The sequence below is a fragment of the Erinaceus europaeus genome, chromosome 15 (genome assembly GCF_950295315.1).
Source record: "Erinaceus europaeus chromosome 15, mEriEur2.1, whole genome shotgun sequence".
In the NCBI taxonomy this organism is placed as follows: domain Eukaryota; kingdom Metazoa; phylum Chordata; class Mammalia; order Eulipotyphla; family Erinaceidae; genus Erinaceus; species Erinaceus europaeus.
Window position 1 is genome coordinate 69,937,204 of NC_080176.1, and position 22,668 is coordinate 69,959,871.

The window sequence follows — 22,668 nt, forward strand, 5'->3', positions numbered from 1 at the left end:
CTTTTTGATGTATGCCATCCTTACAGGAGTGAGGTGGTATCTTAGTGTTGTCTTGATTTGCATTTCTCTGACAATCAGTAACCTAGAGCAGTTTTTCATATGTTTGTTAGCCTTTTGGATCTCCTCTGTAGTGAATGTTTTGTTCATGTCTTCTGCCCATTTTTGAATGGGGTCATTTGTTTTTTTGGTGCCAAGTTTGCTAAGCTCTTTATATATTTTGGTGATTAGTTTCTTGTCTGATGTATGGCATGTGAAGATCTTCTCCCATTCTGTGAGGGGTCTCTTTGTTTGTTTAATAGTTTCTTTGGATGTGCAGAAGCTTTTCAATTTGATGTAGTCCCATTGGTTTGTTTCTGCTTTAGTCTTCCTTGCAATTGGGTTTGATTCATCAAAGATGTCCTTGAGGTGTAGGTGGGAAACTGTTTTACCAATGTTTTCCTCTAAGCATTTGATTGTTTCTGGTCTGACATCCAGGTCTTTGATCCATTTGGAGTTGATTTTTCTTTCTGGTGAGGTAAAGTGGTTCAATTTCATTCTTCTGCATGTTACAACCCAGTTTTCCCAGCACCATTTATTGAAGAGAGCCTCCTTCTTCCATTTAATGCTTTGGGCCCCCTTATCAAAGATTAGATGTCCATAGGTGTGGGGATTTATTTCTGGGCTTTCAATTCTGTTCCACTGGTCTGTGTGCCTATTTTTGTTCCAGTACCATGCTGTTTTGATGATGATGGCTTTATAATAAAGTTTAAGGTCTGGGAGTGTGATGCCTCCATTTCTGTTTCTTTTCCTCAAGATGGTTTTGGCAATTCTAGGTGTTTTCAGGTTCCAGATAAGTGATTGTAGTGTTTGTCCTATTCTCTTAAAGAAGCTTGGTGGAACTTTGATGGGTATTGCATTAAATTTGTTTATGGCTCTGGGGAGAATATTCATTTTAATGATATTTATTCTTCCATGTTGCTTTTTTTTTTTTTATGGGTGCCTAAGTCCTCTGCTTTTGAACTATGAGACCAAGACATGATATAATCTCTATGTTATCTTTATTATTATTTTGAAAGATTTATTTGTTTACTTACTAATGAGAAAAAGACAGAGAACCAGAGCATTAGTCTGCCATATGCGATGCTGAAGATGAGATATCAAGACCTTATCTTTCATAGTCCTGCACTATGTTTTTCTTTTTTTTTTTTTTTTTTTTTTTGGTCTCCAGAGTTATTGCTGGGGCTCCATGCCTGCACTATGAATCCACCTCTCCCGGAAGCCACTTTTCCCCCACTTGTTGCCCCCGTTGCGGTTATAACCGCTGCCGTTATAGATGCCTTTGCTGTTGGATAGAACAGAGAGAAACTGAGAGAGGAGGGGAAGACAGAGAGGGGGAGAGAAAGATAGACACCTGTAGACCTGCTTCACCACCTGTGAAGCGACTCCCCTGTAGGTGGGAAGCCGGGGGCTCGAGCCAGGATCCTTACTCCGGTCCTTAAGCTTTGTGCCATGTGAGCTTAACTCACTGCACCACTGCCCAACCCCCTATGCTGCACTATCTTACTTCAAGCAATGGCTGCTAAGTTTGCATGTTTTCAACTATACCTTTCAAAGTAAACATTTTAGAGTACAAATCTGTTCTTCCAATCTTTCATAAATTACATAAATCCCTACTCTTACAGAGAGCCACCCCTGAGACCTGGGAGTCAGATCTTCCTCTTTTTTATTGCTATTATGAGTTCACTTCAAAACCAAGAAAGGCCTACTCTGACAGAAGGTGCTGCTATCGATGACTGTTTTCACAAGTGAAACTTCAGCTTTGTAAGTGAGACCATACTGGGGCTGCTAGGTCAGTTGTCTGTTGCTTTAGGTTAACAGAAGCAAGCTCTGCATACAAGCTCTCCCTCTCTCTCTCATCCCCTCCGCCAGCATTCCCTATAATTTCCCTAACCAGCAAGCTCTCGTGCCTTTGGGAAAAGGAACTAGTCTCTGCTTACAGTCTTTCCAAGAAGCTCATATTCTTGTGTGAGCAATAAGACAGTGGCCTATTCCCTTTCTTTTTCACTTCTTCAAGATTTCTTCCATTAAGCATTTTGTTCTCTCATCAAAATCCTAAGTATGCTCCACAGCAGCCCTTGTGTAGCCAAATATACTATGGATCCATTCATTTAGCATATTGTTGTTTTCAGACTTTATGTCTTGTCAAAGAAAGACACAGAAATAAAACAAAAGAACAGAAGTCTCCAAATGAATGGGCTTGCTTCACAGAGGAGAAAGTTGAAGTATTAAAATCGCTCATCAGATGTTCTGAAAAATCATTTCAGCTGCTCAAGGAACAAAAAAACAAAAAAAAAAGAAACAAAATTTTATTTGGAAGGATGTGTTCCAAGAACTTCCCCTTTGATTTTTTTTTTTTTTAAAGCCATCTGTCATGTTTGTTTCATTCCAGCCTTGAAGTAAATAGATTTAGAGAGTATACGGCGGCCATTGAAACATTCCGCGGAAGAACAGAAACAACCTGCTCTGTCAGTGCCCTTCTGGTACACTTTAATCAAAAGGCTTTGAAATTAAAAGGAAAAAAAAAACAGACATTTTACTGGAGTTTGAATATGGTGTGCGGAGCACAGACTGCTATTTTGACCTATTATTGAGTGTCACTAAACTTTTGTTTGACTTTGGGCAGAAAGGAGAGACTAACATAGAGTGACTTTTTACTGGTACTGGGGAATTTATTTCCCCCTTTTATTTTTTGGTTGAGCTCTCTGATTGCAAGGTTCCATCTTTCTAATCGAGCTGAGCCTTTGGAGTGTAATTCTTCATTTTGAATCAAGGGGCTGGCTTTTTAATCAATCGTGTCTACTTAGCTTCATGATGTAATGTTCACTTTCTCACTTTGACCACACTAAATTTGTTCTGTGCCTCCCCTCTTCCCCATCTCCTGAGGTATTTGGATGCTTTTCCTGGTCATTTTCTTTGAACTTGATGCTTTTGTTTCTTAAATGCCACATGAAAGAAGACCCATGAATTAGGCATACCTCCCTCCCATAAGGCAGACTAATTGTTCCCTGGAATGAGGTTTTTTTTTTCACAGATCAATAACTGCTTGGGAGCAGGAAAGAAAACAAGAATGTGAGAAACTCATTATAATATAAAAATATTCTAAATAAATAAATGGCAAGTACTAACATGCTCAAAATAATAGTGTGGAAGTGACTGACAAAGTGTGAGCTTGTAAACTCAGATACATTGCTGTGCAAAAGCTCCTTGATGATTAAAAATGAAGATGCTTATAGACTATTTCAGTGATGATTTGTTTAAAATAGATGGGCTAACTCTACCATTTATATGTGTAGATAGGGTGGAAATTAGCATACATCCTTGAATGTGAGATAGCCTGATTAATACCTAAAAATACCAGGGATTCATTAAAATGTAAACATAATTTAAAAATCAATGTGACAACACTGAAATATTTAATGAAGAAATGATATGATGTTTGGGATTAGTCTCAAAATCATCCACCCTGTTTGCAGTGGGGAGGGGCTGGAATGGATTCGGGTGAGATGAGGTTGACTAAGTGCTGTTAGTTATTGGAACTGGGCAAAGAGTCCACAGGTGCATTATATATGCGCCCTACTTTTGTGTATATTTGAAACGATTTCTAGAAGAAAGTAAAAGTATAAAAATTAGAGCTGAGTAGGTTTTCTGTGGTAGTGTGTTTCCTTGGAGTGTGTGAGACAAAAAATATAGTTTGTGAGCAGCTGTAGTTTATTTTGTAAGCTTCCCTTGAATATTGATAAATGACAAGGTAGATACATGTGGGATGGTCACTAGTGGTTCTTGAACCTAACTTACGCTCGAAGAGTATAGAAGCAAGAAAGATGCTTTTTTATTTTATTTATTTTTTTTTTAAGAATGATGTTTTGGAATTCAGACATTTGTGCTCCTTTTTTCTCCTCTAGTAGAGATTAAATTCCTTAAATTTCCAACTTCATTTCCAAAATAAGTTTATATTAGTCATAGGACTCATCATAGGGTATTACCTGCGATCCTTATTTGGGTATTGGTTAAGTTATAATTAAAACAGTGCATAGTTGATTGAATGTTTTAGATTCATGAGAGTGATTGAAACCCTTACATACAAATAGATATGCTTCTAACAATACTGAGATCCTCAGATGTCATCATTTCATGGATAAGTAATGGAAAAAAACTATTTCACTTATTTATTTTCACTTCCCACCTATTTACTGGATATTGGGATACTCTGTGTTCAGTTGTTGTCTACAAACATATATAGTTTGGAGCTATGTGACAGAGCGAGTTCTCATTTTTTAGCTGAACTGAAGGGGATGGCTTATGTCACTGACAGATCCACGCGAGCTGGTTATTCCAAAACAGTATTCTGTGAAGGCTTCCGAGTCTTCAAAATGCTTTCAATTTGGTGATGTTGTTGGAAAAATATTTGCTTCCAAATCAGTGTGTAGTGCAAAACAGAAAGGCTCAGGCCTCGCTACTTTGCATTAGTGGGAGTGAGGGTATTATTACCGTCTTCAGTTCCAACAGTAATTCCTGCTGCTTGGAACACTGAGCAGCTCTGTGAGAACCAGAAGGCTTCTGCAAGAATTAATTTTCTAATAGCTCTTCAAAGTATCAACTCTGTACTCGAGGAGTGGACAGATTGACAGCAGAAACTGTGATTTATATTACTTTTGTTGAATAGCTTGGTATTCAAACATCCTGCCTAGGGTAGGGTTTAAGAACAGACAAGTGCCTAGTAGCACCAGGATGCCAGTCCCATGTGCAAACTGAATATTACCGTTCTCTGGGACCCCATGGAACAGTCTTAATCCTTGCAAGTCTTTGGTACTTGACACTAACAGTCTGTTTCTTTTCTTTAAAAATATTTTTATTATATTTTTAATTTGATAAAACGGAGAGAACTTTACAGGGACAGGAAGATAGGGAGGGAGAAAGAGAGAGAGAGAGAGAGAGAGAGAGATCTACAACACTGCACCACTTGTAAAGCTTTCCCCTGAATGAGGGGAGTGGGGGTCTTGAACCTGTGTCCTCTCACATAGAAATATGTGTGTTCAACCAGGTGTGCCACCATGCAGCCCCTATTTTCTTTTTCTGAGAAGCAATAGACTGAAAGAATCAGATGGAAAAGTGCTTCTCTTGTGAATGACTTTTAAGAACAAGGTTCAAAATCTAGTATTTTTACTTCGAAGATTGTCATCTTTTACTTTGAACATTCCTGTAAAGGGACAACTTGAATTCTCAGTACCAGAACAGGATATTTTCAAAACCCCCATTCACAGGGAGGGGGCAGAATTGGGGTGATTATGGTGGATATAATAGAACAGGGCTATTCTTTTTTCTGCATAAGCCTTCAGCAGCCAGCCTGAGGTTCTTTTTTAAAATTTATTATTATTATTGATTCACAAAATTACATGTAAACAGGGGTATAATTCCACACCATTAACAACACCAGAGTTTTGAATCCCAAGTCCCTCCATTGAAAACCACTGTGGGGAAGTCGGGCAGTAGTGCAGTGGGTTAAGCGCAGGTGGTGCAAAGCACAAGGACCGGTGTAAGGATCCCGGTTCAAGCCTCCGGCTCCCCACCTGCAGGGGAGTCGCTTCACAGGCGGTGAAGCAGGTCTGCAGGTGTCTATCTTTCTCTCCCCATCTCTGTCTTCCCCTCCTCTCTCCATTTCTCTCTATCCTATCCAACAATGATGACAACAATAATAACTACAACAATAAAACAAGGGTAATAAAAAAGAATAAATCAATAAATATTTAAAAAGAAAAGAAAACCACTGTGGTTCTCACAAGGCTGAAGACATGAGTTAACTGTCATCTCTACAACTATCTGTCTACACTTGTACATACCCTACCCTCTTTTTCTTCCAGGTTCAGTCCTCTCTTCCCCTCCAAGCCAGTCTTGACCCTACATCCAAATGTTTTTCCCCTTTCCCTCCTCTCGCTCCAGGTCCCGTTGGAGCTGGAGTTCAGAACCCTCTTATCCTCTTCTTCCTATCACTTCTCCACTGGGAATATGGATCAAGATTGTTTTTGGGGTGCAGAAGGTAGGATTTCTGGCTTCTGTAATTGCTTCTCTGCTGGACTTGGTTGTTGCCAGCCTGACCTTCTTTATGGCAGATATTCTCAAGAAAATGTTTATACCACCTTTAAAAATATACATATGTTATTTTTTAAATTAGTTACTTAATATTGATTTACAACACCATAAGATAACGGGCATAATTCCACACCATTTCTACCACCAGAGTTCTGTGTCCCCATTTCTTCCATTGGAAACTGCCATAGTTCTCCCAAGATCACAGATATGTGTTGATATATATCTGTTGGGATATTGTACAGATGTGGTTGAACATTGGCAGGACCCACAAACCACTATATTTCCAAGCAAGTATTATTTACATATCCCCCACCACGTTATCCCCTCAGGGTATTGCTAATTCCCACCAGCTAAACTACAGCAACCTCAACTAAGGATGTTCCCAGAATGCTTTTTTTTTTTTTCTCCACCTTCTTTCCTAGCCAATTCTGTCCTGAATTGCCACTTCCGTTTTTACCCTATAAAACCTGCTGCTATTCCTAGTTTCGCCCCTTTTTTCTCTTCAGTGTTCTGATCTGGAGAAGACCTGGAGAAGGGCTGGCGTGCACAGTGGGAGGCGGCCATTATGCTAGCGCCCCATGGTCTAAACCCGCTGTGATCCCACCCAACTCTTGGGTGTCCGCATAAATAAAGATTTGTGTTCCCGCTCCGCCACAAGTTCCTGGTCTCTCTCCCTTGATGCAACCCCGACATATATCCATTTTTTTCCCCCTATGGTCCTGCCTTCTCTTCCTTTCTAAGTCATACTTAAGACTATTACTACTTCCATGTGTCTTTCCTATTTTTCTCTTCTCTCTCAGGGTCTTGATAGAATTGGATTGTGATCAGAGCCCTCAAGATTTTTCCTCTTCTAGGGTTATGGACTAAAATTATTTTTGGGGTGCAGAAGGTGTTTGTTGTAGCTTCTGTAATAGCTTTTCTTCTGAACATGGGCATTGGCAGGTCTGTTTCTGTTTATCCCTAGTGGTCTTGGGTGTTTATATTGTTTTAAATATAATATGAAAACTCAGGAGAGAAGTAACTCAGGGAGTTTTAGGAAATCTATACTTTTAAATAATTCAAAACAATCTTTCATTTCTTCCTGGAGATAATTGTGGACCCAGTTTTCTCTCAGCAATTCAGAGAAATGTGACTTATGAATCTAATTCCTGAGATTGCAACCAAGATCTTTTGGTCTGGAAAATACCCTTCAGAAATAAATATTTTGGAAAAGGAAATAAAATAAGCTGTCTGTGGTGCACTCTGAGGAACACCGGAAACTTGACTCTCATCCTTCCCCACTCTTTTTTTCCCAACCTCTTTAATTATTGATTTAATGATGGATTACAAGATTATCAGAGAACAACCACCATTGCCAAAATTCTGTGTTCCTCACCCTCCAATGTTGCCACCATAGTTCTCAAAACATCTTAGAGGCTTTTCTTTCTTTCTTCCCCTCTCTTTCTTCTTCTATTTCTTTTTTTTCCTTCTTTCCTCCTCTTTCTCTTCTTCAAGTTCATGTGTTCAGTTCCCTAGATTATACATATGAGCAAAACCATGTGGTATTTTTCTTTCACCTCTTTATTTCACTAAGAAAAATCACCTTCCAACCTTTTCTTTTTAAAAACTGGACATCTTTCTCTCTCCTCTGAACTATTTACTTCCTCTTCTTCATTTTTTCTTTCTTCTCCTTTCATTTTTATCTCTCTCTCCTTCTAGTCCTCTGTCTCCCTCCCTCCATTCCTGTTTCTTTTCTTGACTCACTTCCACATACACATCACTTTCTTTATATTGCAACTTCCTTCCTGCTAAGAGATTGAAACAAAGAACCCTCATACTGATAGCTAAAAAATTATCCTTGAGTTATATGAAACACAACAAAACAGTCAGTGAAAAAGAAGCAGAAACAGAAAAGGGGACCAAAGATTTAGTCCACCAGGAAGGGTGAATACCTTGCCATGGACATGGGCCTGATTCAAGCCCAGAGAAAGCCCCAGTGCTGTGGCATCTTTTCCACTCTGTGTCTCTCTGAATGAAGAAGTGGCCTGGAACAGTGAAATTGCATATGTGCAAGACCTCAGCTCCATTAGAAAGAAGGAAAAGAGAGAAGAAAGAAAGGAAGAAAGATACAAGAAAGAAGAAAGAGAGAGGAAAAGGAGGCAATAAAGAGAATGGAAAAAAAGGGAAAGAGAAAGGAAGAGAAGGAGAGAGGAAAGGAGTGAAGCCTTAGAGTGTCAGCCATCAGAAATGAAGCATGGACAGCTACTTGGAATTCAGAAATGAGAAAGGAAGGATGGGGATGGGAGCACTATGGGTGAAACTGCCACCCATATCCCAGGAAGCTGAGACATGTGAGTATGGCATTGCTGCTGCTCATATCTCCAACCTGGGAGATGCTGTAAACACCACAGAAGAAAAGGTAGATCCAAAGAAAGGAGAAAATTCCAGAATCAGACTTGGAGATATGTACTCAAATGTCTGGAAAATTCCCATGTTTAAATAGAGGGGAGTAGAGAGGAGCCCCAGGGAGTCCAGAGTACCACTTCAGCAAAGGTGGTGCTGCAGGAGACTGAATTGGTCTTGTCAATACTTCCATTTTATAAATAAATAAATAAATTTAAGAAAGAGGAAATTGAGCTTCTGTACTCTAACAGGTTATCATTAAGTATCTGGCTACATGCTGCTTTAGCATTCATGATTTTTGATTCCCCTCTTCCTTTTTTTTTCCTTTTCAGTTTATCACTATGGCTTCCTTGTTTTAAGCTGGCTTTTAAAGATAGACAGAAATGTAGATAGAGATAGGGAGACAGGGAAGAAGACAACACAACACTAAAGTTAACTTTTTTATTACTATGGGACCTGTGGGCAAGGACCCAGGTTCAAGACCCTGGTCCCCACCTGCAGTGGGGCATACTTCACAGTAGGTAAAGCAGTACTGCAGGTGTTTCTCTTCCTCTCCCCCTCTCTATCTCCCCCTTTTCTTCTCAATTTCTCTCTATTTCTATCCAAAATAAATTAAAATCTAGAAGATTAAAAAATATAAACACAAATAATAGGTTAGAATCTATAACATCATTAAGATGGCTATTTGATGACTCTAGAAAACAACTCAACCAACTAGCAGGTCTGGCAAGCTGGCACAATCGCATAGTTTAATCATGCAAACTTGCAGAAATGTTATATAAAATATCAGTAACTTTAACATCAGAAATAAAGATGATGTGACTGAAAGAAAATGTGAAAAAACTTAAAGAATGATTGCATAATTGGCATTCAAGTTGGGAATTTGAATCCCATGGAGATGGTATAAGAGATTTTGATACTATGATATATTTTTTTCATATTAGTGATTTAAAGGTGACCGACAAGATTGTGGGATAAGAGGGGTATAATTCCATACAGTTCCCACCATCAGAGTGAGATTTTTTTAAAGAAGTGAACATTTGGTCATTTAGATAACAAGGTGCATTTTTAAATACATATTTAGTCTTTTCCTAAAGTTTCTGGGTCACAGTTTGCAGTAAACCTTGAAAGTCTTAAAGGTGTCCCTTTTTAAGGTAATGAAGGTAAGTTTTGGAAAATGTCCTAGTCTGGGAAGGGTTGCCGAGACACATTTCTGTGTTTAGAGGAATGGGACTTCCAGTCCTGTCTTCAGAACTCAAAGGAGGGGTGAGGAATTGGAGATTAAGCTTAATTGCCAATGACCAAAAAATTTATCATGCCTGTGTCCTGAAGCCTACATAAAAGTCTCTAAAAAGGGAGTTGGGCGGTAGTGCAGTGGGTTAAGCGCACATGGCGCAAAGTGCAAAGACCGACTTAAGGATCTGGGTTTGAGCCCCCCGGCTCCCCACCTGCAGGGGAGTCACTCCACGGGCGGTGAAGCAGGCCTGCATATGTCTATCTTTCTCTCCCTCTCTTTGTCTTCCCCTCCTCTCTCCTTTCCTCTCTGTCCTATCCAACAACGAACGACATCAACAACAACAATAACCACAACAAGGCTACAACATCAAGGACAACAAAAGGGGGAAAAATGGCCTCCAGGAGCAGTGGCTTCATGGTGCAGGACCCGAGCCCCAGCAATAACCCTAGAGGCAAAAAAAAAAAGTCTACAAAGAGTAGATGCTGGAGATCTTCAGGGTTGATGAGCAAGTGGAGAAATGGGAAAGCAGTGTCCTGAAGAGTGTGTGAATGCTCTGTACCTCTTCTTCACACCTTGCTCTCTGCATTTCTCCTGTCTGGATGTTATATATATATATATATATATATATATATATATATATATATATATATATATATATATGGTGTATATGTATATATATATATTCTAATAAATCAGTGATCCACTGGAAATATTGCTTTCCTCAGTTCTGTGAGGTGCTTTTGCAAAAGGGATATTGGGAACCTCTGATTTAAAGAGTCAGTTGGTCAGAAGCGCAAGTATCAGCCTGGACTTGTGACTGGTGTTGGAAGTGGACACTGGTCTTGGGAGATAGAGTTGTTTATCTGAAGGATCTTATGGTGTTTCTGGGTCAACAGTGTCAGAACTGATCTGGATTGAATTCTCAGACATCCTGAAAGCGCCCCAAATTATTTGTTGGTGTGGGGAATTCTCTACACACTCCCACTGGAAATTGGTCTTAGGATATCTAAAGAGAGTCCATTCACTCCTCTCTCTCTGTCTCTCTCTCTCTCTTTCTCCCTCTCTGTAGAAACTAGACATTTCTTTATGGATTAATGCAATGGTTCCAATTAAAAGATAGTCCAGTTTACTCACCTGTGCAAATAATTCTACTTATTATTTATTGAGTGGTTTAAAATATATTAGGTTAGGCCAATCTACCTTAGTATGATATGTTTTCACAATGTGATAATTTTTATGGATGATTTCAAGTACCTTATCTAGGAATTTTAATGTTTACATAGTAAACTAAGAAGCTTAAGAATATCCTGTACGAATGAGAAAGTATCAGGAGCTCAAACTTTTCCTAATTCAACTGTTTCCACTTCGAGAGCCCAGATAATATTCACCTGCAAATCCACTTAGTAAATGATGTGTGTGTACATTTGCCCAAATACACTGCAGCAACAAACATTCTTTAATATCACCCACCTTCATTGCTTTTTTTTTTTTTTAAATTTTTGCAGTGGAGAAAGTGGTCAGTTTTGATCTCAAATCAAATAATTAGTTATCTACGTTCTGTAGTTGGCCATTCACACTTTGTTTCCTGATGACTTTGTTGGCATTAGTGTGTTTGGAGGATCATCAGTTTGGCTGAAATTAACCCTTTGAGATAAACATTCTCATCCTTTTCTTTTGCATGGTGAAATGGGAAAATCTGCCAGGACTCATGAGCAACCCATCAGCTCTACGTGGGGAGCCACAAAAAGACTATAGAAAAGATTAGGAACATCTACAGTGTTAGTTACAGGGACATTATCCATAAAGCGTGTAATCCGATCCAAACCTTCTACGACAGTTTCACAGTGTGCCAGAATTTTTAGGATATTTTCTATTTTCAACCCGTGATCCCATGTAATACATAGTCTTGGCATTTCTTATCACTGCCAACCATGCATTTCTCATTTAAAAAAATGTTTGTTCCAAATTTCAATACTGTGCATCCTTTTTGCCTCAGACCAAATGCCTATCACACATTCTCATCATTTTAATTAAACTCGGGCCAATCCAGGGCAAATGTTTGATTTTGACTCAAAAGGTGCATGTAAATCACAAATTCTATGCGATTCAGAATGGAAATACTTCCTGTGGTCTCTTTCTGCATGTGGAATGAAACAGTCTGCCAGATTTGTGATTGCACATCGTTAGAGAAGAGACCTGCTGATTCAAAAACAGAAAAATAAGCCTATGTCCACCTAAGAAGCAAGCACCATACATCTGTAGTTAACATCATCTATCTAAAGGAACAAAAGGCTAAACCTGGAATGGGCAGTGCACAACTTTAATTCAGCATCAAACGAACAACGAGCTAACTGGCTACACCTGTGTGAACTACTGCGCCTGAGGAAGCAGAACTTGGGGCTGACAACCAGAAAATTGTGAGTCCCTCTGAGTTTTTCTAGTGCTCTCCCTTTGCATGGCATTTAAAAGGAAATCATTCCTTTTTCTGGCCTATCATATGGAAGAAACACTAAAGAAGTAGGCCTGTCACACATTTTTTTCGCAGCTTGCATGGTCAATTAGTGCTTCTAAAGAAGCAGTTCTATAATTGCTGAATTCATTTTCATGAATCAAGGTTTTATGTAAACATTGATAGCTGGAAATTCAACAAAGAGGAACCTGTTAATAAAGAGTGTCATAAAAATAGGTTTCTTAAAATCATTCTTTGGTTCTGTCTCCTAGCCTCAGTGAATTAAATAGTATAAAAATGAATTATAGAGTCAGTCTGGAATACCACCCTAGCTAGGCCTTTAATGTGTTAACATATCTTGGTCCTTTGTTACATCTAAGGCATATTGAAAAATTAGATTCTAGAAGTTACTATTACTGTGCTTTTAAAGATTTTTCAATGGAGGGGTCATGTGGTGGTACACCTGGTTGAGCACACATGTTACAATGTGCAAGGACCCGCGTTCAAGGCCCCGTTCCTCACCTGCAGGGGGAAAGCTTTGCTAGTATTGAAACAGGTCTGCAGGTGTCTCTCTGTCTCTCTCCATATTTATCTCCCCCTTCCCTGTCAGTTTCTGACTGTTTCTACCCAATAAATAAATAAAGACAAGAAAAAATGTTTCTTTAAGTGGATAACTGGTAATAAGCTGTACATATTTAAAGAATACAGTTCAATAGGCTTTCTATACATCTGTGAAATCAGCACTACATGCAAGATAATGAACATATCTATCTCCTTCAGAAGTCTTTGTGCCCTTTTGCAATTCATCTGTGTCAAAGAGCATATCGAGAGATCATTTCATTACTGAGTAGTATTCCACTATAGAATATGTTGTACTTTATTTATGGACATCTGGATTCTTTCTGGGGTCTTTTTTTTCCCTGCTATAAATACGATTCTAGGAACATTAGTATTTATGTTGTACAGCTGTATGCTTTTTTGATAAATACACAGGAGTCTGTCGTTTTGATAAATACCGGGAGTGGAATTGTTGGATTGATTACAGGACAGACATAACCAAAGAGTAATTTTAAGAAGGCTATTTCTGTGACACTTTTCAATAACAGGTTTCACTTTGTTGAGTCCTTAGTCATCAGACCTTAACCATCTGTCAGCTTGTTTTCTAGAGTAGAACTGCCATTTTGCATCTGTATCTGCAGTGGATAAGTTTTGTGGTTGTCCCACATCTTCCTCAATATCTGACATAGTCATTTCAACTTCTAATTAGTATGTGGTCATATTCATTGGGGTTTTAGTTCACATTTTTTAAGACTTAAGGTGAAACTTTTTATGTGCTTATTTGATAAAGTCTATGTTCATCATATATGTATATATCTTTGAATCAGTGTTATTATATCTTTTGGCTATATGCCTAGTAGTGGAATTGCTGGATCATAAGGTATTTCCATTTGTATTTGTTTAAGGATTCTCCATACTGGTCTCCATAATGGCTGCACTAATTTACTCCCACCAGCAGTGTAGCAGAGTTCCTCTCTCTCCACAGCCTCTCCAACACTTAGCTTCTCTTGTTTTATTGATGGAGCCCATTCTCACAGGTGTGAGGTGGAACCTCAAGGTGGTTTCAATTTGCGGTTCTCTAATAAGTGAATTGGACCATTTCTGCATATGTCTGTGGGCCATGTATATCTCTTTTTTAGAGAACTGTCTATTTATATCTTCTGTCCACCTTCTTATTGTACTCTTCTTTTACAATTGCTTTGTATCTTTATTGAGATTTAGTTGTCTGTATATATGAGTCTATTTGTTCACTCTGTACAGTTCCATTGATCTAGTTCTTCTATTAAAACTGTTATTTGTATTAAGGGAAATAGGACCCGTTCTGGGTCACTTTTTCATTTAGAAAGACAGAAAAAGAAGCACACAGAGATATTTACCATAATCATCAATTAAAAAGTAAGAATATGTAATCCTCTACTAATAGCAGGGGAAGGGACTTATGGAAGCTTTTCTGGAAGCAATAATACTGAGTTGGAATTGGAGGAGTCAGCAGTCAGAAGGACAAAAACAGTTGTACAAAGAAGAAATTATACAGGTAACCATAGTGTACTTGGAAAAGCATAACGAATGCAATATGAAAAACATGAAAAAAAGAAGACCAGGAAAAAAAGGTTTTCCTGTTCCTGTCTGATCTGTTCTTCTTGTCTTCAGATTTGTAATTATGGTTCCCTTAACTCTGCTTCCTGGGAAATAATCCTGAATCATTCACCACTATGGAACAGTTCTGTTTAATCTTCTTCCTCCCCTACCTTCAAATATAGCACTCAGAAGTGAACCAAGTTCCCAGTGTGACTAACCAACTAACATGTAAGCACATATTGTCTCTTGATCTGAACATTGTAATTAAATGATCAAATACATATGACCCGTTGCCCACATCCACTTTCTTCAAATATAATTCTAATATTTCAAGGCAACTAAACTTGGCAGAACATGATGCTACTTAGTCAGCACATTTACTTCAAAAAACTTAGAGTCCTGCTTGTCTTTTAAATATCTCTTGTGCAATTTAACTTGAGTCTAAGTATATCTTGTTCCCTTCAGTTTCAAGGCACTGTTTTATCTTTCTGGGGTTAAATAGACATTTTACTTCAATGGGAGATTTGCTTGTATGAAAAGCTAATCCTGGTAGCAGTGGTAGAGGAAAGGTGTAAATGTTGCTGTTCTCAAGGAATTTTTTTCCCAGTGGACCACAGTAGTTGTACTTTATATCATGAGAAACTTACTGTAATCATAACATACAATTACTACAAGAAATCAGTATCTTGCAATTGTATCAATAATTTTTACTGTCTGAATATTTAGTATTTGAATAACTGAATATCCACTCTGCAAACTGCTCTTGGCAAAAGATTCCTGCAAATTCTTCTCAAAGCCCAGCAGGGTAGATGGTGAGGCCCTACATCAACACATTTCATTATTACTCATGATTTCTTATTTACTTTTATTTCTCTGTGAAACCTGCAGCTCAGTTGGTAGTCCTTTAAATAAATAAACACACACACTTTCTTTCTTTCTCTTTTGCACAAAGTATGTACACACACACACACACACACACACACACACACACACACACACGGTGGGGAGAGAGAGAGAGAGATCTATTTCTCCATCAGTGTAAGTTAATGTATCTAAATAAATGTATCTTCCTGTCTGTAGCAGACAGGGATCAACTCTGCCAAGGGATAGGTTTCTTATAAGGTTCCTGGAGTGATATCTTAATGAAGCTTCTTTGTTTTGTTTGAAACAATGTAAATTCCCAAATGTTTCAGACAAATCTTCATTGGCACAAAGTCATGGGGACACATTTCAGAGTCCACTGCAATGGAGAAAAGTGGAGAAGTATTTTTATTTTACTTATTTTTTTTATTGCCACAAGGTTTATTGCTGGGGCTTGGTGCCTACAGCATGAATACCCCTCCCCTGGCAGCATTTCCCCCCCATCCCTCTGTCTTCTTTCTTTTTATTTTATAGGACTGAGAGAGATTGAGAGCAGATATGGAGACAGAGGGAGAGAAACTCAGGATGATCTTTGTTACATATCCTGACTTGTTGGATTAAAAAAGAAAGCAGAGAAACCAAGTGCACACTATTGAGTGACTTTTGAGGCAGGATCAGACAGAGAGCACTGTTAGGAGAGGCTGTATTTTTACTCTGATTGTGGGTCAGTATTTCTCACTACCATTTAGTAAACGTTTTGTAACCGTATCATCCTATAGTGCAATACATTCTCTGTTTAGACTCAAACATTCTTATTTTCTTCTTCCCTAACTCCTTGAATCTTAACTACTGAATTCAACTAACCTGCATCAGAGTGAACTGAAGAAGTTTCTGTCAGGTAGTCTTGAACCCACCTTCCATTTCTCCTTCTTGATACAAACTTAGTGTACCCAAATTAGTGAAACTAATTTTTTTCTTTTATCGTATTCTATGTTTCCTTTAGAAGATAATTTCTTTATCTTGGGGGGGGGGCAGGAGGCAAAAAGAGGGGAACTTGAAGAGAAGGAATGTTGCTAAGAGTAAAGCTGCAAAATGAAAATCTTTCTCTGGCCAGTTTAAAGCATCTCCTTATTCTTAGATGTTTGCCACCATGTGATAGTACATACTTACTTCATCTTGTATGGGCATGTCAGGAATAGGAATCATACACCACACCGCACCCCCCACACACACCCCGGCCACAGAGACTTCCAGACTAGAACTGAGGAGACGATATTTGTTGTCTGCAATGTAGCTAGTCCTGGGTTATTTAAGACCTGTGCATTTTACACATGTGTGTCATATTGTTCCCTTGCTTCAGTTAGAACTTTGCTGTTTTCTTTTCTTAGTTACAAAAATACCTATATATGACCACTTTCTTTTTGAGCTGCTTAAGATTCTTTAGTCATACTTTCTTGTGAGCCAGCCTTGCCTGAGAAGACAGTGTTCCATCCTGCTACAGTGTTCTTTTTACCCTTAGAACAAGAGTATATTAATTCAAGGAGGAACCACTGGAGTCTGTTTCTTCCTCAACAATCTACTAAGATGCTCTAGAGTCTTTGCTAAACATTAACAGGATGATTTGTGCCACACAATCTCTTACTTTTATACCAGTTAACAATAAGTAGGGGAATGTCTGGGCCTGGGGATGAGGTTTCTAACTATCTAGCAATGAAAGTTCCTAAAACCACTAGAGCAACAATATAAACAAATGACAAGTGGTGACTTTCATGAACCTCAATCAGTCACAGCTGCATTAAGCCAATGACCCTAGAAGTCTGGTATTTTGTTATCATTTAGGATATATCCCAATATCAACACTCTGAAGGAAAAACATGTGTGGGAGAAGCAATCCAGTTTCGGCCAAACATAGGAATAAAGGGTAAACAAGCAGCTGGTTATTTAAGACAAATATACAAAAAAACATGACTTCAGTGATTCCTGACCACATCTGTCTTTGCAAGAGGCACAGTGAACTCAGAAAATTCATTATCACAGAGAACTCTAACATTTATTCCATTAAATCATCTAATTTCATAAGTGAGACAGTTTGGTGTAGAGCATAGGACTTGCATGCCTGAGGCACTATTGGATGTACATTTAGTTTTGAGACTTTATTTCAGATATGAACATTTCCCTGGCTCTTTATCTCATAGGAAAAGAAAACTTTAATAAGTAAATTGAAGATCTGTGTATTTTGCAACCAACTGGGAGTTAAAAACATCTGATTCAAGGCACAGAATTAAGCTTTTGGGTTATCTTTTTCTTAGTTCAATTCAGTTCAGTCAGAAGAAAACATTTACTGAATTCCTACCAGTGACTTGACTATTTACTATGAAGGACAAGAAATTGATTAAGCTTTTGCTTTCAGGGAAAAGTATGTATCGTGGAGAAGTATGAAATAAATGTATAATTATGGAAGCATTGCTGTGTTAAGGACCTTCTGATGGAAAGACAAAATGCTGTGGATCAAGAGGAAAGGACTTTAGCTGCTCAGTAGAGGATGAGAACAAAAGCCCTGAGTAGAATTGAATGCAGTGTGGCTGGGTAGATGGGAGGGTAGACGAGTAGAGATGTGAGGGAAAGTTGAGAAAGGATGCTTCAAGATGAATTAATAGTCTGATTAACACCACTGGGTCTTGAACTGTTACTGTGTAGTTGATATAGCTTGCAGATAGTACACTGAGAAAAAGGCTAGAGTGTATATTAGAGGTGGATTGTAAGGAAACTTGAATGGAATTTGATTTCCAGGCTGAAAAATTAATTCATTCAGTGAACGTTCATTTCATGTGTAAACTTTGGTAGTATTACAGTGGTGAATGAGAGATGAGGTTTCTCCTCCCACGGGGCTCATATTACAGAGAAGTGATAAGCTATTAAATAGTAAACAAACTTAAGAAGATAATTTTAAAAGAGATGATTACTAGGAAGGAAATAAGGCCGGGTGATGTCAGAGAAAATTGAAATGGGCATGAATAATCTTTTTAAGGATGTTACATCTGTGCTAAGTCTTAATTTGTAAGAATATATCAGTCATAGAAAGATCATCTATAGAGACTTGTAGAGGCATGATGATGGAGTAGTTGTAGTCATTTTGTAACTGTTGGAGATAACCAGAAATTCAACAAAAGTACACAACAATATCATCAAACTACAGCTGAGACTTTTGAAGAAACTACATAAAGTCTGACAAACATTACCTTACTGAGAGTATATCTCAAGTCCTGAATATGTTTACTTAACTTAAATTCAGATTCCCATGGAAAGAACAATGAAATACCTTATGATCCAGCACTGAAATTAAAATAAATAAACATATTTATGACTTGAGATATTATTTCAGTAAGGTAACAGGAAACATTTAAAAAAAAACAAATAGAATTACAGGGTGTGAATAACTCTTTGAATGCTTGTAAGATTCAAATGATAAATCTAGGAAGTAGAATAAATGACACAGAGAAGAGAATATCAGACCTAGAGTACATAGTGTGCACACTCTATGATATTAAAGATGATGGTGAATAAAGTTTAGGAACAAAGATGGTGACTTGGATGCAGTGGCTGGCATAAGCTCCAACAAGCAGCAGACTAAGACCAGGGATTCTCTGAATAGGGTTCCAGATGCTAGCATGATGCCAACCAGACTTCCCTGGGCAGACAACCCCACCAATGTGTCCTGGAGCTCTGCTTCCCCAGAGCCCTTCCCCACTAGGGAAAGAGAAAGACATGCTAGGAGTATGGATTGGCCTGTCAATGCCAATGTTCAGTGGGGAAGCAATTACAGAAGTTGGACCTTCCATCTTCTGCATCCCACATGACCTTATGTCCATACTCCCAGAGGGTTAAAGAGTAGGAAAGCTATCAGGGGATGGATGGGATACAGAGTTCTGGTGGTGGGAATTGTGTGAAGTTATACCCCTCTTATCCTGTGGTTTAGTCAATGTTTTCTTTTTATAAATAAAAAATTAAAAGAAAAAAAATATAAAGTTTAGGAACAAGGAATCAACTCTCTGTGAAGAAGAAGATTCCATAAGAAAGATGAATGTGAGAGTTATAGGGATTCCAGAGGGAGATTAGAGGAAAAAGAATAGAGACCATATTCAAGAAATCATAGCAGAAAACTTTCTACAGCAGACTAATGCTTAGAACTTAGATATCTAGGAAGCTGAGAGAAAGGGTAAATTTCTGAATTTGAAAAAACCTGCAGCAAGACATCATTGTAAAACTATCAAAACTCAAGCTTAAACAAAAATATTACAGGTTTCTAGGTATAAGAAAAAAGGTAAAGCTGTCAGGATTTCATTATATTTCTCTAGAAACAAGAGTAGAATGAAACCTTTAAAGTTTTAGAAGATAAAAGTTTCCAGTCACAAATACTTTATTCTGTAAAATATCTTTCTAATATGAGGGAGATTAAAGATGTCTTAAAATCCAGAGAAACTGAAAGAATTTTTCACCAGTATTCTGGTCTTACAAGCCTATTAAAAAGAGTTCCACAGGCAAAGAATAAATAGAAGAGTAGAAATTATAGGAGAGATGATCAGCACTGGAATAGAACCAAAACCACAAACAACTACAATATGAAGAAGAAAGTGGTAGAAAAGGGAGAAGGGAAGACAGAGCAGTATAATCAAATGATGCTTAGATAAGACCAACTTAAAAAAGATAATTATAATAAGTTAGATATGAAGCTTATGGTAATACCAAAACAAAATATTGAACAGAAATCCATAGAAAGTACAAATAAAACTAGTGAAAAGAATCATTATAGAAAACTGTTCATGGGGCTGGGTGGTGGCACACCTAGTTGAGTGCAAGGACTCAGGTTCGAGTCCTTGGTCTCCACCTGCAGAGGGAAAGCTTTTCCAGTGGTAAAGCAGTGATGCAAATGTCTCTCTGTTTCTCTCCCTCTCTATCACCCCCTTCCCTTTTGATTTCTGGCTGTCTCTATTCAATAGTAAAGATAAAAAGTTTAGAAAAAAATGAAAACCGTTCACAAGGCTGGAGGTATAAATTGAACTACCAACATCTATGTCCAGCAGAGAAGCAATTACAGAAGCTAAAACTCCCACTTTTTGCACCCCAAAAAGAATTTTGGTTAATACTCCCAGAGAGGTAAATGATAGGAGAATAAAACCAGAGGTCTCTGCATCCCCATTCTATCAGTACCAAAAGCATTTGTCACCAAGAATCTTGTTTTTATACCAGCAATGAAAGAAAAGTGAATCTGGAAAACACCAGAGGAAATCAGGCACTGTTTCTCTTATCTGAGAGAGGACAGAAATAAAGGAAAGACACCCAGAAGTAGTAATAGGTATAGGGGAGACATAGAAAGAAAGTAAAGGCAGGACCATTGAAAAAATGGAAAAGAAATATATGTCGATATAGATATATAGCTACAGAACCAGCCTATATTAGTGATCTTGAGAGAACTACTGCAATTTCCAGTGGAGGTGTGTGTGTGTGTGGGGGGCAAAACTCTGGTGGTGCTATGGAATTATACTACTATTAACTTACAATTTTTGTAAATCAATATTAATCACTAATAAAATACATAAAAACTAAACCTGTTCACATGGAAAGACAGATATATGAAAATAGGAAAAGAATCAATAAGAATATAAAACAGTCTCAGTGAAAAACCAGAATAGCATATATCAGTAGTCATCTTAAATGTGAATGGCCTAATTTACCTATTAAAAGGCACAAAATGTCTGAATGGATTGAACAACAAGATCCACTTATTCTGTGTTTCCAGGGAACATATATCTAAAGGAAAGAGAAACAGACTCCAAATAATATGGTAGAACAATGTGTTCAAAGCCAATACTGTAGGGAAAAAAAAGTGCAAGAACAATGATTCTGCTATCAACTGAAATAGACTTCCAGGCAAAGAAGGTAATAAGAGACAAAGATGATTGTAAACCCCATTGATTTGATGTGATCTGGGGCCCATATTAAGCTTAGGAGCCTATGTGACCTCTGCCTCCCTGTAGGTCTGAGCTTACATTCTGTGATCATGAGTAGGAAGGTTCCAAGCTGACCCAATTTCAGGGCCCATCTTCCTCAGGTGGGACATACAGTATGTTGTCCAGCCTTCCTTTGGAGGACAGGGAACATTCTCTACCATTGTTGATCCATGTTGAAGGCAAGATCTTATGGGGGCCCACAAAGGGGTCTACTGTGCTGTTCCTGATAGAGATGACCAGTAACAATTGAGAGAGGGGTTCTATTTAAGGTCTAGGACCATCATGTCTGTTTGGGAATATCAGGACTTCCTGACTAGGGCCCCAGCTGATGGGGTGGCCTGACAGAGATTAAAGAGTCATCATTAAAGTATTCCAGTCTCTCGCCCTTATTCAGCTTTTGCATTCCTTACTTTGATAAGGTTAACTTTGGAGTGAATGAGGGAAGTTTAATAGGAAGTAGGCGAGGAGGGTATCTAAGTGTAAGTAGACACTATTTCATTAGGAACTTTATGGTGTCTTTTTAAGTCTTTTTAGATCTACTTGCTTGCTGCATAACAGACTCAATGCAGACTATTGTGCACTTTTGTTTTCAGGTATATATTTTGCAGTAATTTATGGATACATGTGAACATATATCCTATCTCATGGGACATTCTCTGTGTCTAGGTTTTGGTACAGTCAACAATATTTATATACCTTTCCCATAATTGGGAACTACTCTCTTCCCTGATCCAGCTTTCTTGTCCTTTTTCCAGCCATAAAACCATCTCCCTAGACAATAACTTGGATCCACCTGCATATCAGATGTCAGGCTCGGGGAAAAAAAAAAAACTAGTATAGTCATGGGCTCTTTGGAATATAACTAAAATAGAACTACTAAGTATCTACAAAACAGAGACCTCACAACTCTTCATATGAACTGGTTCAACCTTTAGGTTCTTGATTAGTCAACAATTTGGCTTTATATGTTAACTCTTTTTCAGCCACCAAGTTCCAGATGCTAACATGATGCCACCAGACTTCCCTGGACAGATGACCCCACTAATGTGTCCTGGAGCTCTGCTTCCCCAGAGCCCCGCCCCACTAGGGAAAGAGAGAGGCAGGCTAGGAGTATGGATTGACCTGCCAATGCCTGTGTTTTGTGGGGAAGCAATTACAGAAGCCAGACATTCCACTTTCTGCACCCCATAATGACTCTGGGTCCATACTCCCAGAGGGATGAAAAATAGGAAAGCTATTGGGGAGAGGATGGGTTATGGAGTTCTGGTGGTGGAAATTGTGTGAAGTTGTACCCCTCTTATCCTATGGTTTTTGCCAGTGTTTCCTTTTTATAAATAAAAATTTTAAAAATAGACAAAGATGAATACTACATAATGGTCAAAAGATTAATCCTAAAAGAAAATCTAACTTATCATTAATATATCCACTCCCAACATGGGTAAACTCAAATATATAAAACAAGTAGTAAC

The 22,668-nt window shown here is 38.2% G+C and overlaps 1 long non-coding RNA gene across 1 annotated transcript in view; it reads right to left on the reverse strand.

Moving 5' to 3' along the window:
* Positions 1–1,169: 1,169 nt before the first annotated feature.
* Positions 1,170–22,668, reverse strand: part of LOC132533023 (uncharacterized) — a 35,613-nt gene continuing 14,114 nt past the window's right edge. The window contains exon 2 of the long non-coding RNA XR_009544906.1: positions 1,170–1,401. This is a non-coding gene — a long non-coding RNA (uncharacterized LOC132533023). The remainder of the gene's footprint in view (positions 1,402–22,668) is intronic.